The sequence below is a fragment of the Trichosurus vulpecula genome, chromosome 4, assembly GCF_011100635.1.
Source record: "Trichosurus vulpecula isolate mTriVul1 chromosome 4, mTriVul1.pri, whole genome shotgun sequence".
In the NCBI taxonomy this organism is placed as follows: domain Eukaryota; kingdom Metazoa; phylum Chordata; class Mammalia; order Diprotodontia; family Phalangeridae; genus Trichosurus; species Trichosurus vulpecula.
Window position 1 is genome coordinate 106,648,247 of NC_050576.1, and position 13,866 is coordinate 106,662,112.

The following is a 13,866-nucleotide window of genomic DNA, read 5'->3' on the forward strand; positions in this document are numbered from 1 at the left end:
AGATTGAGTAGGCTGCTGGACCACATTTCTGCTTGGCATTGTCAGAGGGGCTATGCCTCGGCTGATGCTCCAGCACCTGCAGAAAGCTGCATTTGCTGTTGATGAAACTGCTGGTTGATACCTAGTTCTGCCTGCAATAAACCATACTTCATGCAGTTTAAAAAAAAAAAGAATGAAAAAGAAAAAGAAAGTGAGGGAGAAAATGTTAATAGTGGAAATTAAACTTTAAAGTGTATCCTGCATACATTTTCCCCCCAGAGAACCAGTTGCTAAACATTTACCAGCACACAGAATCCAGCTTATAAATGCATTATTCTTTCTTTCTAATCCAAAAGTTTCACTGCCTCAATTCAACTCAACAAACATTTATTAAGCAATACTCTGTGCAAGTCACTTTCCTAGATACTAGGGATGCAATGACTTATGTCCTGAGTCAAAAGACCTCATTTCAAATCCTCCCTCTTATGCTTAGTAGCTGTATGATTCTGAGCAAATCACTCAATCTTTGTCAGCCTCAGTTTCCCCACAGGATTTTTATGAGGCCTAAATATGTGAGCTGATTTGCAAACCTTAAAACAATCTATAAATGTTAGTTTTTATTTTGATCCAATTAAACTCTCCCCCCTTTTTTGCTTTTAGGAGGAGAGAGAACTTCAAAATCTGACCCAAGGCAAAAAAAAAATGGAATGCACTCACTGAAATCATATCTAAAGATAATTAAAACAGAGAAAACTTTGTAATTAAGGATATGTGTCCCAGTGACGGGAGCTAGGTGATGCAGTGGTCTGGAGTCTAGAAAACCTGAATTCAAATTTTACCTGATCCTAGCCAAGCCACTTAACTTACTGCTTGCCTCAGTTTCCTTAACTGAAAAATGGGAATAATAAAAGTTGTTGGAATAATAAAAGGGTTGTCGGAAGGATCAAATGAGATAATACAGGGTGTTCCTAGAATCTGGACACATAGGCAAAAATGCATATATTTTCAAGAAATGAAATGATTGAAATTTTCAACAACATTTTATTTAATTGGACTATTAACAAATAACATCTTCAACTTCAAATAATATCATACGATTTCATATCAATGTTCCAAGAGTGAATGTGCTAAAATTGACGGCAATGTGGAGTTATTGCATCAAGTTCACGTGAATCTTGCAAAGCACATCAACCTGTGCATCACAAATGATGGAAATCATATTGAAGATGTTATTTGTTAATATTCCAATTAAATAAATGTTGTTGAAAATTTCAATCATTTCATTTCTTGATGCATTTTTTCCTATGTGTCCAGACTTTAGGAACACCCTGTATTTGTAAAGCACCTAGCACAGCTCCTGGCACATAGTATGTACTTTCTTCCTTTCTTCTTGTGATGATCCCAAAAGTAGGCTTTTAATCATTCATTTACTCAAAAAAACATTTGTTAAGCTCTTCCTATTTTCAATGCAGACTCCTCTAAAGTCATCTTCTGATTCCTCACCATAGCATAGACCCTGATTTCTCAAGTCTGTGTCAGTGGAGGGCAAGTTCTCTAGGTGATAGAGAGAGAGAGAGAGAGACAGAGAAAAAGAGAGAAAGCTATCCAGCCATGATGTTTTCCTATTTAGAAGGTCAAATGTATTTGTTTGTGTGTGTATGTTTAAAACAGAATATGAATTTACAAGTCCTAGGACAAACAAAACCAAATAAACATCACTGCATGTAGCTATAGTGTATAAAAGATAATGCCCTCTGAGGAATGTTCATAAATGAATGAAAACTTAAATAGCAAGACAGGATGTCAATAGATGCATCCGAGGATGGTGGAAAGCCCTCTGGACTCGGAGTTAGGGAAACCTGGCTTTGAATCTCACTCGAACATTTTGTAGCTGTGTGACTATGAGCAAGTCACCTCATTTCTCTGGTACCCTCAAAAGGCTAGGAGAAAGCAAGACAAGTGCCCCATGGTGAATTGAAACAAGAATCTCCGAATGGATAGACCTATCTGAGTTGATAAGATAACAGATCCATTTGAGTATTATTGTTATTATTAATTAATGATTCACAGGTTTGCAGGATGTTTGGAGTAGAAGGAACCTCAAAGATTATCTCATCAAACTCCCTCATTTCAGAGATAAAGAAAATAAGGCCAAAAGAAATTGAATTATTTACCTGATGTCACACAGCTAGAAAATGACAGAGATGGGATTTGGGCACAGATCTCCAATCCCCCTAGAGAGTTATCTTCAAAGTCTTGAAGACCTAGGTTCAAGTTCCACCTCTGACTTAGGCTGTGTCACTCAGTCTAAACCATTTAACCTCTTGGTGCCCCTACAGACATCTCTCTAGGACGATAAGTCGCAGAACAGTTGTTCATGTGAATGAATAGAAGGAGTTTTTAAAGTTTCCTACCCCAAAGAAATGACAGAAAATGGAGTACAGAAGGTGACAAGAATTTTGGGCTGACTTGAACAAGAAAAGTTTTAAGTGAGGAGATAGAATCTGAGTCAGATCTTGAAGAATGGGTGAGGCTGGAAGAATAACTGATATTTGCATAGCACCTTTAATTTCGTGCCCAACTTTATATGCATTATCTCATTTAACCTTCTTGACAACACTGACAAGTAGGTTCTGTACAGATTATTTTCACTATTTTAGAGATAGGGAAACTGAGGCTCAGAAAAGTCAAGTGTCTTGTCCATAGTCACGCAGTTTCTAAAAAATCACAGGTAGGATTTGAACCCAGCTCTTCCTAAATTCCTATCCAACTCTTACCTGTTACTCCCCACACTGCTTCTTCCATTTCTTCTAACTAGGTATAGAGGAGAGAGAAACATTCCAGGTAGGTTAGTAAAAGGCTTAAAAACAAAAACTATGTGGTCATGAAATATGCATTTTTTTTCATCCACTAAGGAAAAGCATCACTTGTTTCCTACTGAAGAGAAGCTCAAAGGATGAGAGGGAATAGTGAAATCCTCTCCTGCCTAAAAATAAGCTGAATTCCCAACCGGTAAAATAAACCTTTTATTCAAGTATCTAACACTAACTGCAAAATGAAAGAAAATGGGCTTACGCAGCAACAGAGCAGATTTATGCTAGATACAAGGAAGGATTTTCTGATGGTATGGATTGTTAAACTCTGAAGGGAATTAGAGAAAGAGAGTCTATGAACTATTTTCTGAAGAGTTTTAATCACAGGAGTGACAATAGAAAATATGCTGGATATGGCATCTGATGAGCTGGATTTAAACCCTGTCTCTGCTACTTAACTACCTGCGTTACCTTGGTCAAGTCATTTCATTTTTATAGATCTCAGTTTCCTTCTTGTTTTTGATTTTGGTTTTTGGAGGCAATGAGGGTTAAATGACTTGCCCAGAGTCACACAGACAGTGTCTAAGGCCGAATTTGAACTTGGGGTTCTCCTGACTTCAGGGCCAGCACCCTATCTACTGCACCACCTAGCTGCCCCTAGTTTCCTTATTTGTAAAATGAAAGGGTTCAAGGGTTCTTAACCTGAGATCCACAGACTGTCTATTGGTAGATTTCAGAGTTCATTTCCCATGAACATGAATAAGAAAAATATTTTTATAATTGTATTTCAATATAATTGAGTTCCTTTATAATCCTTTGTATTTAATTTTGTGCACATAAAACATTATCCTGAGAAGGAGTCCGTGGTCTTCATCAGACTGCCAAAGGAATTCATGACAGAAAAAAGGTGAAGAACTCCCAGGCAAGACGGCCTTTGAAGTTCCTTCCACTTCTAGATTTATATTCCTATTATTCTATCACTAAATGGCTTCTAAGTTTTCTAGATCTAAATCTTTGTTCTTATGTTCTCTTCAGTATGGGATAGTTTAGAGGAAAAAAACTGGCAATGTTCTCATCAGTTCTGGTATCCAAAAATAAGACAAGCACCCTCTCTTACACTTGCCCTCCTATTCCGCCCAGCTGCATTAATGAATGATATTTAGAATTTTGATTTTTTTCAAATTACAAACAAAAAGATTATATTCCTGTTTCATTTGTTTTTACATTTATGATCATTTACATACCCAGGTTTATTAAGTTGGAGGGTATTTATTCATAAAACTCAGCTTTTAAATGTACTCTACTTAATTATGCATCAAAAATCATTGCACTACTGCTGATGAATATTTCATCAGTGGCATTCTTGGCTGTCAAGATTCAGAGCAGTGAAAGAAAGGACAATCAATTAAAGGGAATTTATAAAATCCTGTCCTCGGAAAATGCCTGGTCAGGCTCAAGAGAAGAGCAAAAGTATTTCCAGGACATTTTGAGAGAAACCTATCCCAAAGGATCCATGAAAAATGTCAGATGCATAAGATGGCACCAATTCAATTCCTATTGCAGAGGTCACGTACATCTGTTTCTAAAGCAGGAATGTCTTTTTAGCCTTGTCTGCAGTTGAGCAGCACTATGATATCTAAATAAATACCCAGTTTTGTTTTGTTTAATTCTCTACTTTGACTACTGAATTCTTTAGTATGTGTGTCTTAAGCCCAAAGAGTTCTGTCATTTCATACCCCTAATAGTAAAGTTTTGGGTGCTGGGCAGGAATAGTCTAGTGAGGTATCTCGAAACTGAAGATGAGAAAGTTGATGAGGTCTATTTTTCTTAGAAATTAAAATTTTTTCCCTCTACAAATTATGGAACAGCCATCCTGGCTGGCCTATCACCTTTTTAACTTATACTCTTCTTTTTTATATATTTAATATTTTCCCCCAATTACATGTAAAAACAATTTATAACATTCATTTTTTAAAATTTGGAGTTTCAAATTCTCTCCCTCCCTGTACCTTCATTTAGAAGGTAAACAGTTTCATGTAGGTTATACATGTTTACCCATGCAAAACATATTTTCATATTAGTCATATTCTAGAAGAAAACATAGATTTAAAAAAAAAACCAAGAAAAATAAAGTAAAAAACAATAGGCTTCGATCTGCATTCATGCTTCATCAGTTCTTTCTCTAGAGGTGGATAGCATCTTTTATAAGTCCTCCAGAATTGCCTTGGTTCATTGCATCAGTGAGAATGACTGAGTCACTCACAGTTGATAATTATATAATATTGCTGTTGCTAAGTACAATGTTCTCTTGGTCCTGCTCATTTTGCTTTGCATCAGTTCAGGTAAATCCAGGTTTTTCTGAAAGCATCCTGCTCGTCATTTCTTGTAGTATTCCATCACAATCATGTACCACAACTTATACAGCCATTCCCCAATTAATGGCATCCCCTCAATTTCAATTCCTTGCCACCCCAAAAAGAGCTGCTATAAATATTTCTGTACATATATGTCCTTTTCTTTTTTTTTTAATCTTTTTGGAATACAGACCTACTGTAGTAGTGATATTGCTGAGTCAGAGGGTATGCTGGCTTTATAGCCCTTTGTTTTGCCCTTCTATCTAACAGTGCTTGGTATCACTTGGAATCACTTAAAATGAGCTGAGTCACTAGAATGAAAGCAAGCTTATATTGCTCAGGGCTTGTGTTCCTAGATCACAGCCAGGAACTGCATATGAGACTTTTTCCCAGGGAAAAATATATAGCTGAATATGAGACTATTTTTACAGGGAAAGAAAACAATAATGAAATCAACCTTTATTTCATCAGAAAACACTTGAGAAAATACATCTCACTTTGTGAGAAACAAACTTCCAGAGCTAGAGTTTGGTGATACGATAAACTCCAAGGCTATTCATAGGCCACTCATTCAGATAAGTGTCATGAATAGGAACTATATAGCAACATCTTTTCAACAAATCATTTTATTGATATCTTTGGTTTTAATATCACTTAGATGTCTCTCATATCCTTTTTCTTACCTCTCCCAGAGAAACATCCCTTATGAGAAAGAATTTTTTTAAAAAGAAAGAAAAAAGACAAAAGAAATTAACACATCATGATTTCTGATAGAAGCATTCATACTCTAGAATGACATCTCACATGTGATAGTATGATTCTGTCTTCCCAGGAGAGGCTGTTTGATATTATTGTCTTTCCTCACCCTTTTAAGTCACATTAAACACAATATCCCACATCTGTAATTGAACTTCTATCAGAAATTGGGAGGATTGTCTTCTCATATCTCATAACTCTTTGGAGTCAATCTTAGTTTTTATAATTTCGCAAAGTTGTTTTGATTATTTTATGGTGGTTGTACTTTTCATTTACATTGTTGTAGTCAATGTATATAAAGTTTTCCTAGCTCTGCTTACTTCAGCATGTATCAGTTCATGTAAATCTCTGCTTCTCTGTATCCCTTAAGCTCATTGCTTCTTGCAGCACCGCAGTATTTCATTACATTCCCGTACCACGATTTGTTTATTCATTCATCAATCAACAGACATCTATATTGTTTCTAATTTCTTTGCTACAATAAAAAGTGCCACTAAAAATGTTTTTGTATATATGGACCCTTTCTTTTGGAAATGTCCTTTTGAGGGTTTATGCCTAAAAGTGGAATCTCTAGGTCTGGACATTGTGGCAATGATGAAGGAGATGTGGAGACATAGCCACACTAATGCATTTTTGGCAGAGCCATTAATAGGTCTAACCATTCTGTCAGTCAACAATTGTCAACAGGCATTTATTAAGTTCCCGCTATGTGCTTAGCACTATACTACCATTGATAAAGTGATACAAAGAAAGGCAAAAGACAGTGCCTGCTTTCAAGGAGTTATGGTCTAATGGGGGAAACAACTTAAAGCTAATCATCGGGCATAAGATATTTGCGTTAAGTGGGATTGGGTAATGCTTCTTGTAGAAGGTGAACTTTTAGGTGGGACTTGAGGGAAGTAAGGAAAGTCAGTAGACAGAGATGAAGAGCGAGAGAATTCCAGGCACAGGGGACAGCCAGTGAAAATGACCAGAGCTAAACTGAGAGATGGAATGCCTTGTTCAAGGAATAGCAAGGAGGCCAGTGTCACTGAACAATAGAGGATGGGAGGGAGAGGGCCAAAGTATAAGAAGACTGGAAAAGTAGGAGGGGGCCAGATTAGAAAGGCTTCACAGAGGGGCGGAGCCAAGATGGCAGCTGGAAAGCAGGGACTAGCATGACCTCCCTGCCAAGTCCCTCCAAAAACCTATAAAAAATGGCTCTGAACCAATTCTAGAACGGCAGAACCCACAAAACAGCAGAGTGAAGCAGGGTTCCAGCCCAGGACAGCCTTGATGGTCTCTGGGTGAGGTCTATTCCACACAGAGCTGGGAGCAGAGGGGAGCCGTGGGGAGCCGAGCCCACCCGAGCCCAGCGTGAGCTGCGCGGACCAACCAGACCAGAAGCTGGGCAGAAAGTGCCCTAGCGCCCTGAATCAGTGAGCTGCGGCAGTTACCAGACTTCTCAACCCACAAACACCAAAGACAGTGGAGAAGGTTGGTGGGAAAAGCTGCGGGAGTGGAAGGAGTTCGAGGTTCAGCTTCCAGCCCCGGGGGCAGTGGAGGTGGGGCAGCTACAGCTGCTGCTGCTTCTGGCCCCAGGCCCACCTGGTGGGAGGAATTAAGTGGCTGATCAGAGCAGGAGTGCACAGCCTGCTGAAGATCTAAGCCCAGTCCGGGTTGGGGGTTCTTGGGGAAGGAGTAGTGCTGGTGTGGCAGAGCTGGCGCATCCCCCCCAAATGAGGAACATAGAACTCTTTAGTCTACAAGCAGTCATACTCCACTGAAAAACTCAAGGGTCAAGTTAGTTGGTTGGGAATATGGCCAGGCAGCGAAAACACACCCAGATTCAGTCTCAGACTTTGGATTCTTTCTTTGGTGACAAAGAAGACCAAAACATACAGCCTAAAGAAGTCAACAGAGTGCAAGAGCCTGCACCAAAAGCCTCCAAGAAAAACATGAACTGGTCCCAGGCCAATGGAAGAGCTCAAAAAGGATTTGGAAAAGCAAGTTAGAGAAGTAGAGGAAAAACTGGGAAGAGAAATGAGAATGATGCGAGAAAACCATGAAAAACAAGTCAATGACTTGCTAAAGGAGACCCAAAAAAATACTGAAAAATACAGTGAAGAAAAAAGCACCTTAAAAATAGACTAACTCAAATGGCAAAAGAGCTCCAAAAAGCCAATGAGAAGAAGAATGCCTTGAAAGGCAGAATTAGCCAAATGGAAAAGGAGGTCCAAAAGACCACTGAAGAAAATACTACCTTAAAAATTAGATTGGAGCAAGTGGAAGCTAGTGACTTTATGAGAAATCAAGATATTATAAAACAGAACCAAAGGAATGAAAAAATGGAAGACAATGTGAAATATCTCATTGGAAAAACCACTGACCTGGAAAATAGATCCAGGAGAGATAATTTAAAAATTATTGGACTACCTGAAAGCCATGATCAAAAAAAGAGCCTAGATATCATCTTTCAAGAAATTATCAAGGAGAACTGCCCTGATGTTCTAGAGCCACAGGGCAAAATAGAAATTGAAAGAATCCATCAATCGCCTCCTCAAATAGATCCCAAAAAGAAATCTCCTAGGAATATTGTCGCCAAATTCCAGAGCTCCCAGATCAAGGAGAAAATACTGTAAGCAGCCAGAAAGAAACAATTTGAGTATTGTGGAAACCCAATCAGAATAACCCAAGATCTAGCAGCTTCTACATTAAGAGACCAAAGGGCTTGGAATACGATATTCCAGAGGTCAATGGAGCTAGGATTAAAACCAGAAAAACTGAGTATCATGCTCCAAGGCAAAATATGGACTTTTAGTAAAATAGAGGACTTTCAAGCTTTCTTAGTGAAAAGACCAGAGCTGAATAGAAAATTTGACTTTCAAACACAAGAATCAAGAGAAGCATGAAAAGGTAATCAAGAAAAAGAACAAGAAAAAGAAATTGCAAGGGACTTACTAAAGTTGAACTGTTTTGTTTACATTCCTACATGGAAAGATGATGTGTATGATTCATGAGACCTCAGTATTAGGGTAGCTGAAGGGAATATGCATATATGTATATATGTTTATGTATATATATATATAAGTGAATGTGTATGTATGTATATATCTATGTGTATATATATATATATATAGAGAGAGAGAGAGAGAGGGGGGGGGGAGAGAGAGAGAGAGAGAGAGAGAGAGAGCGGACACAGGGTGAGTTGAAGATGAAGGGAAGATATCTAAAAGAAATAAAATCAAATTAAGGGATGAGAGAGGAACATATTGAGAGAAGGAGATAGGGAGAGACAGAATGGGGTGGATTATCTCGCGTAAAGGTGGCAAGAGGAAGCAGTTCTGTGGGAGGAGGGGAGAGGGCAGGTGAGGGGGGAATGAGTGAATCTTGCTCTCATCAGATTGGGCCTGAGGAGAGAATACCATACATACCCAATTGGGTATCTTACCCCCCAGGAAAGAAGAGGGAAGAAGATAAAATAAGGGGGGGATGATGGAGGGGAGGGCAGATGGGGGTGGAGGTAGTCAAAAACAAACACTTTCAAAAGGGGACAGGGTCAAGGGAGAAAATTCAATAAAGGGGGATGGGTTGGGAAGAAGCAAAATATAGTTAGTCTTTCACAACATGAGTATTGTGGAATGGTTATACATAATGATACACATGTGGCCTATGTTGAATTGCTTGACTTCTTAGGGAGGGTGGGTGGGAAGGGAGGAGGGGGGAAAATTTGGAACTCAAAGTTTTTAAAAAAAAGTTTTTGCATGCAACTAGAAAATAAGATACACAGGCAACGGGGAGTAGAAATTTAGCTTGCCCTACAAGAGGGGAAGGGAAAAGGGGATGGGAGGGGAGTGTGGTGACAGAAGGGAGGGCTGACTGGGGAACAGGGCAACCAGAATATACGCCATCTTGGGGGGGGAGGGTAGAAATGGGGAGAAAATTTGTAATTCAAACTCTTGTGAAAACGAATGCTGAAAACTAAATATGTTAAATAAATAAATTAAAAAAAAAAGAGGCTTCACAGGCCAGGCAAGATATTCTAGAGGTGATAGGAAGCCATCAAAGTTTATTGAATAGGGGACTGGGATAGGGAGAGGAGCAGAATACATGATCAAACCTGTACTTTAGAAAGGTCAGTTTGATAGCTGAGTAGAAAATGGACTGGAGTGGGGAGAGACTTGAGGCAGGGAGACCAACCAGCAGACTATGACAGTGGTCTATGTGGGAAGTCTGTATCAGGGTGGTGGCAGTGTCAGAGCAAAGAAGGAGGAAGGGCATAATACGAAGGTGAAATCAACAAGATTTGGCAAGAGATTTGATATTGGAGGTGAGAGAGAGGAATCAAGGGTGACACCTAGGTTTGTGAGCCTGGGTGACCTGGAGGACAGTAATGTGCTCAAAAGTATCAGGGAAGTGCAGAAGTGGGTAGAGTTCTCACAGAAAGATAATGAGTTCAATTTTGAATATACTGAGTTTAAGATGTCTACAAAACATCCAGTTTGATACGTCTGCGTATTTAAAAAAAATCAATAAATAAGTGCTTTATTGATGTTTTTTTTCTTTTACACCGTTATTTACCAATGACACCCCATTGCCACCAACAATAGTCCCCTTCCCCATAACAGTTGAGCAAAACAAATACATTGGCCACATCTGGCAGCGTGTTCCTCATTTCTCAACGATAATCCACCACCAATCCAAAGTATAGAAAGGAGGGAGGTCTGTTAAAGATCTGTCCTCTGAAGCTGTAATTGGTTACAGGACTGATCAGAGTTCTAAAAGACTTTGAAGGTTCTGAAGTTCTTTCTGTGTAATTTTTTCTTTACGCTAAGGTCTCTGTGTCAAGTATTCTGCTAATTCTGCTTACTTTGAGCTACATCCATTCAAACAAGTCAAATCTTCCCAAGTTTCTCTGACTTTTTCTTATTCATTATTTCTTATACCACAATAACATTCCATTATGTTCATACTCCCCAGTTGATGGATACTCACTGTGTTTCCAGATTTTTTATCATCACAAAAACTATTATTCTACGGGTATCTAGTTGTACGGGAACTTAGCCTGGATGCTTCAGCCAGGCTGGCAGCCCTGAGGAGTATGGGTCCAGGTGTGAGCTTTGGACTTGAACTTAGTGGGAATAATGCTCTGTAGAAATTGAGTTAAATTGTAAAGTTTAACTTTACTATAAGTAAACTGTATGTCTTATTCCTGTCCCTTCCCTAGAGACTGCAATGATGTAAGGGAGTATATACTCTTTTTTTTTTTTTTTAAGGCAATTGGGTTTAAGTGACTTGCCCAGAGTCACACGGCTAAAGTATATGAAATCACATTTGAACTCAGATGCTTCTGACTCCAGGGCTGGTGCTCTATTCACTGTGCCACCTAGCTGCCCTGAGGGGGAATAGACTCCTGAAGTGTTGAGGGAAAACGTTTTTAAGTTTGTTCTTGTTATATTTTTGAAGTAAACGTACCTTTATAAAAAACAAACAAAAGTACTATTATAAGTATGTGTCCTTTCCCTTCTTGGGGTAGATTTTTTTTTAATAATGTTGCTGGGCCAAAATTGTTCGACAAAGTGCGGTGACTTCTGGTATAGTTCCAAATTGTTTTCTACAACCAATTCACAGCTCTAATATCAGTACATTAATATGCTTTCCTGGAGCCCTCTAACACTTAACCATTTTCATCTGTTGTCATCTTTGCTCATCTGATGGATGTGAGGCAAAACCTGAGTTGTTTTAGTTGCATTTGTTTTATATTACTAGTAGTTTGAAACAGTCTTTAATATAATTGTTGATACTATAGAACTGCATCTTGAAAGACCAGTATCTTAGAGTACAATGTGATATGGGGGGGGTGGGGGGAAGGACAGTGGATTTGGAATCAGAAGACCTGATTTGAGTTCCACCTTTATTACTTACTAGCTAAGGAAAAGTAGCTTTAACTCTGTAAGCCTCAATTTCCACTTCTATAAAATGGGAATAATAATTCTTGTAGAATCTGTCTCACAGAGTTGTTATGAAGATCAAATAATATGTAATAATATAATAATAAATAATATGTATGTAAGTAAGGAAGATAGAAATTTGCTGCAGCATGTTGGAGGTACTGTTTAAGGCAAGTGTGGATAGATATTTTTTTAATGAAAACAGCCCCTTGTCCCCATATCACTCTGGGTAGGATTCCCTCATGCCCTTTGGCTATGTGATAATCCCTGAAAATGATTTCTGATAGAAGCATTCATACTCTAGAATGACATCTCACATGTGATAGTATGATTCTGTCTTCCCAGGAGAGGCTGTTTGATATTATTGTCTTTCCTCTCCCTTTTAAGTCACAAGATCAGCAGTGTTTTTTTTTTTTTCCTTCTGGCTGTTGACGTCTTTTTTTTTCTGGTTTATAAAGTAGTTTTCCATTCTCTTCCTGGGAAGAAGATTGGGAAATAGCCAGGCTGAGAGAACATAGGGAGAGCCATGGAAATTCTATGTTGGCTAACAAATGAAATTTAGGCTCCAGTTTTCCATTCCCAAGTAAATCGTATACATAGCAGGATATATTTCATCAAAGAATGGAAGCTATAACCAGCAGAGCTAGAAACTGTTTTTATCATTGTAATGGCCCATTAGCTGATAGGAAGATGGGGTGAATGGACAGAAAAGTCATACTAGAAGACTGACCCAGTAATGGTCTGAAGAGAGGTGCTGGTGAAATCGAAGAAGGTAGAAGGAGAAATTTTAGCTTAAGGATTCAGATGTTCATCTTTCTGCTATTGTAGACATGCTTCTGATATGGCTTAGTAGATAAACAGTGCAGATTTTTAGGAAATTCAAGAAAAAATGTTCTTCATTACAAATAAAACATAAATCATCACAACATGGTAAAATTATTTTGCCTTAAACTCCAGAATCTTTCCTAGTGTGCCATCCAGACCTCTTCACACATCTGGAGAGCTGTGTTCAGTTTGGGGCACTATATTTTGAAAAAAAAAACATTTATACAGTGGAGAGTATCCAGAAGAGAGTGACTGAGATAGTGAAAGGAACCTAGAGATCATGACCTACAAGGATTAGTTGAAGAAATTGGGGACAGAGAAGAGAAAATATGGGGGACCATAACAACTGTCTTTCAAAATTTGAAAGGCTGTCACAGGGAAGAAATACTAAATATATTTTGCTTGGTCACAGAAGGCAGAAGTAGGAACAATGCACAGAAGTTGCAGGAGTAAATTTGGCTTGATGTAGGGAAATATTAACATTAGAATTATCTGAAAGTGGAAGAGGCTGCCTCAGGAAGTAGTGAATTTCCCCCCATTAGCAATCTTCAAGCAAAGGCTTCATGACCACTTTAACATACCCTCTTGTTGAGAATGCTAAAGAATAGATTCTTATTCAAATGTGAGTTTGTCTAGGTGGCCTTGGAAGTCCTTCCCAACTCTAGAGAATCTATGAATCTGGGATATAGGCAAATGCCTCTTACATGAATAAAACTAATAGCTCACATTTCCACAGTGTCTCCAGATTTATGAAGCTCTTTCCTTATAACCCTTTTGGGAATGTAAAATAAGTCTGCTTTTATCCCATTTTGCAGATCAGTTAACTAACTTACCAAGATAATACACTTTGGAAGCAGGCTTTGCCACCAGGGCTCCTGGGTCCACTTTCCACTATACTGCACAGTCTAATAACGACTACTCCATCCCATACTAGGGTCTTTCCCTTCTCTGAAGTGATAGAAATACACACATACACACACGCGCGCGCGCGCACTCATCCAGGTGCACACACATACCCACATGCATATACACACATATGTATGTATGTATATATATATATATACACACATATACAATTATCCCTTCCACATTGTGGGGGTTAGGGGCACTACACCTCTACCATCTGGAAAATCCTCGTAAAATTTTTGGCCCTCCCTTTGTACCAGAAAAGAAGTTTAAATTATTATGGCATTAAAAGATAAAATATTT

At 38.6% G+C, this 13,866-nt stretch overlaps 1 protein-coding gene across 1 annotated transcript in view; it reads right to left on the reverse strand.

The window, feature by feature from the left end:
* The window catches only part of DSTYK (dual serine/threonine and tyrosine protein kinase), an 89,846-nt gene that overhangs the window by 69,598 nt on the left and 6,382 nt on the right, over positions 1-13,866 (reverse strand). The gene's annotated exons all lie outside the window — the stretch shown is intronic.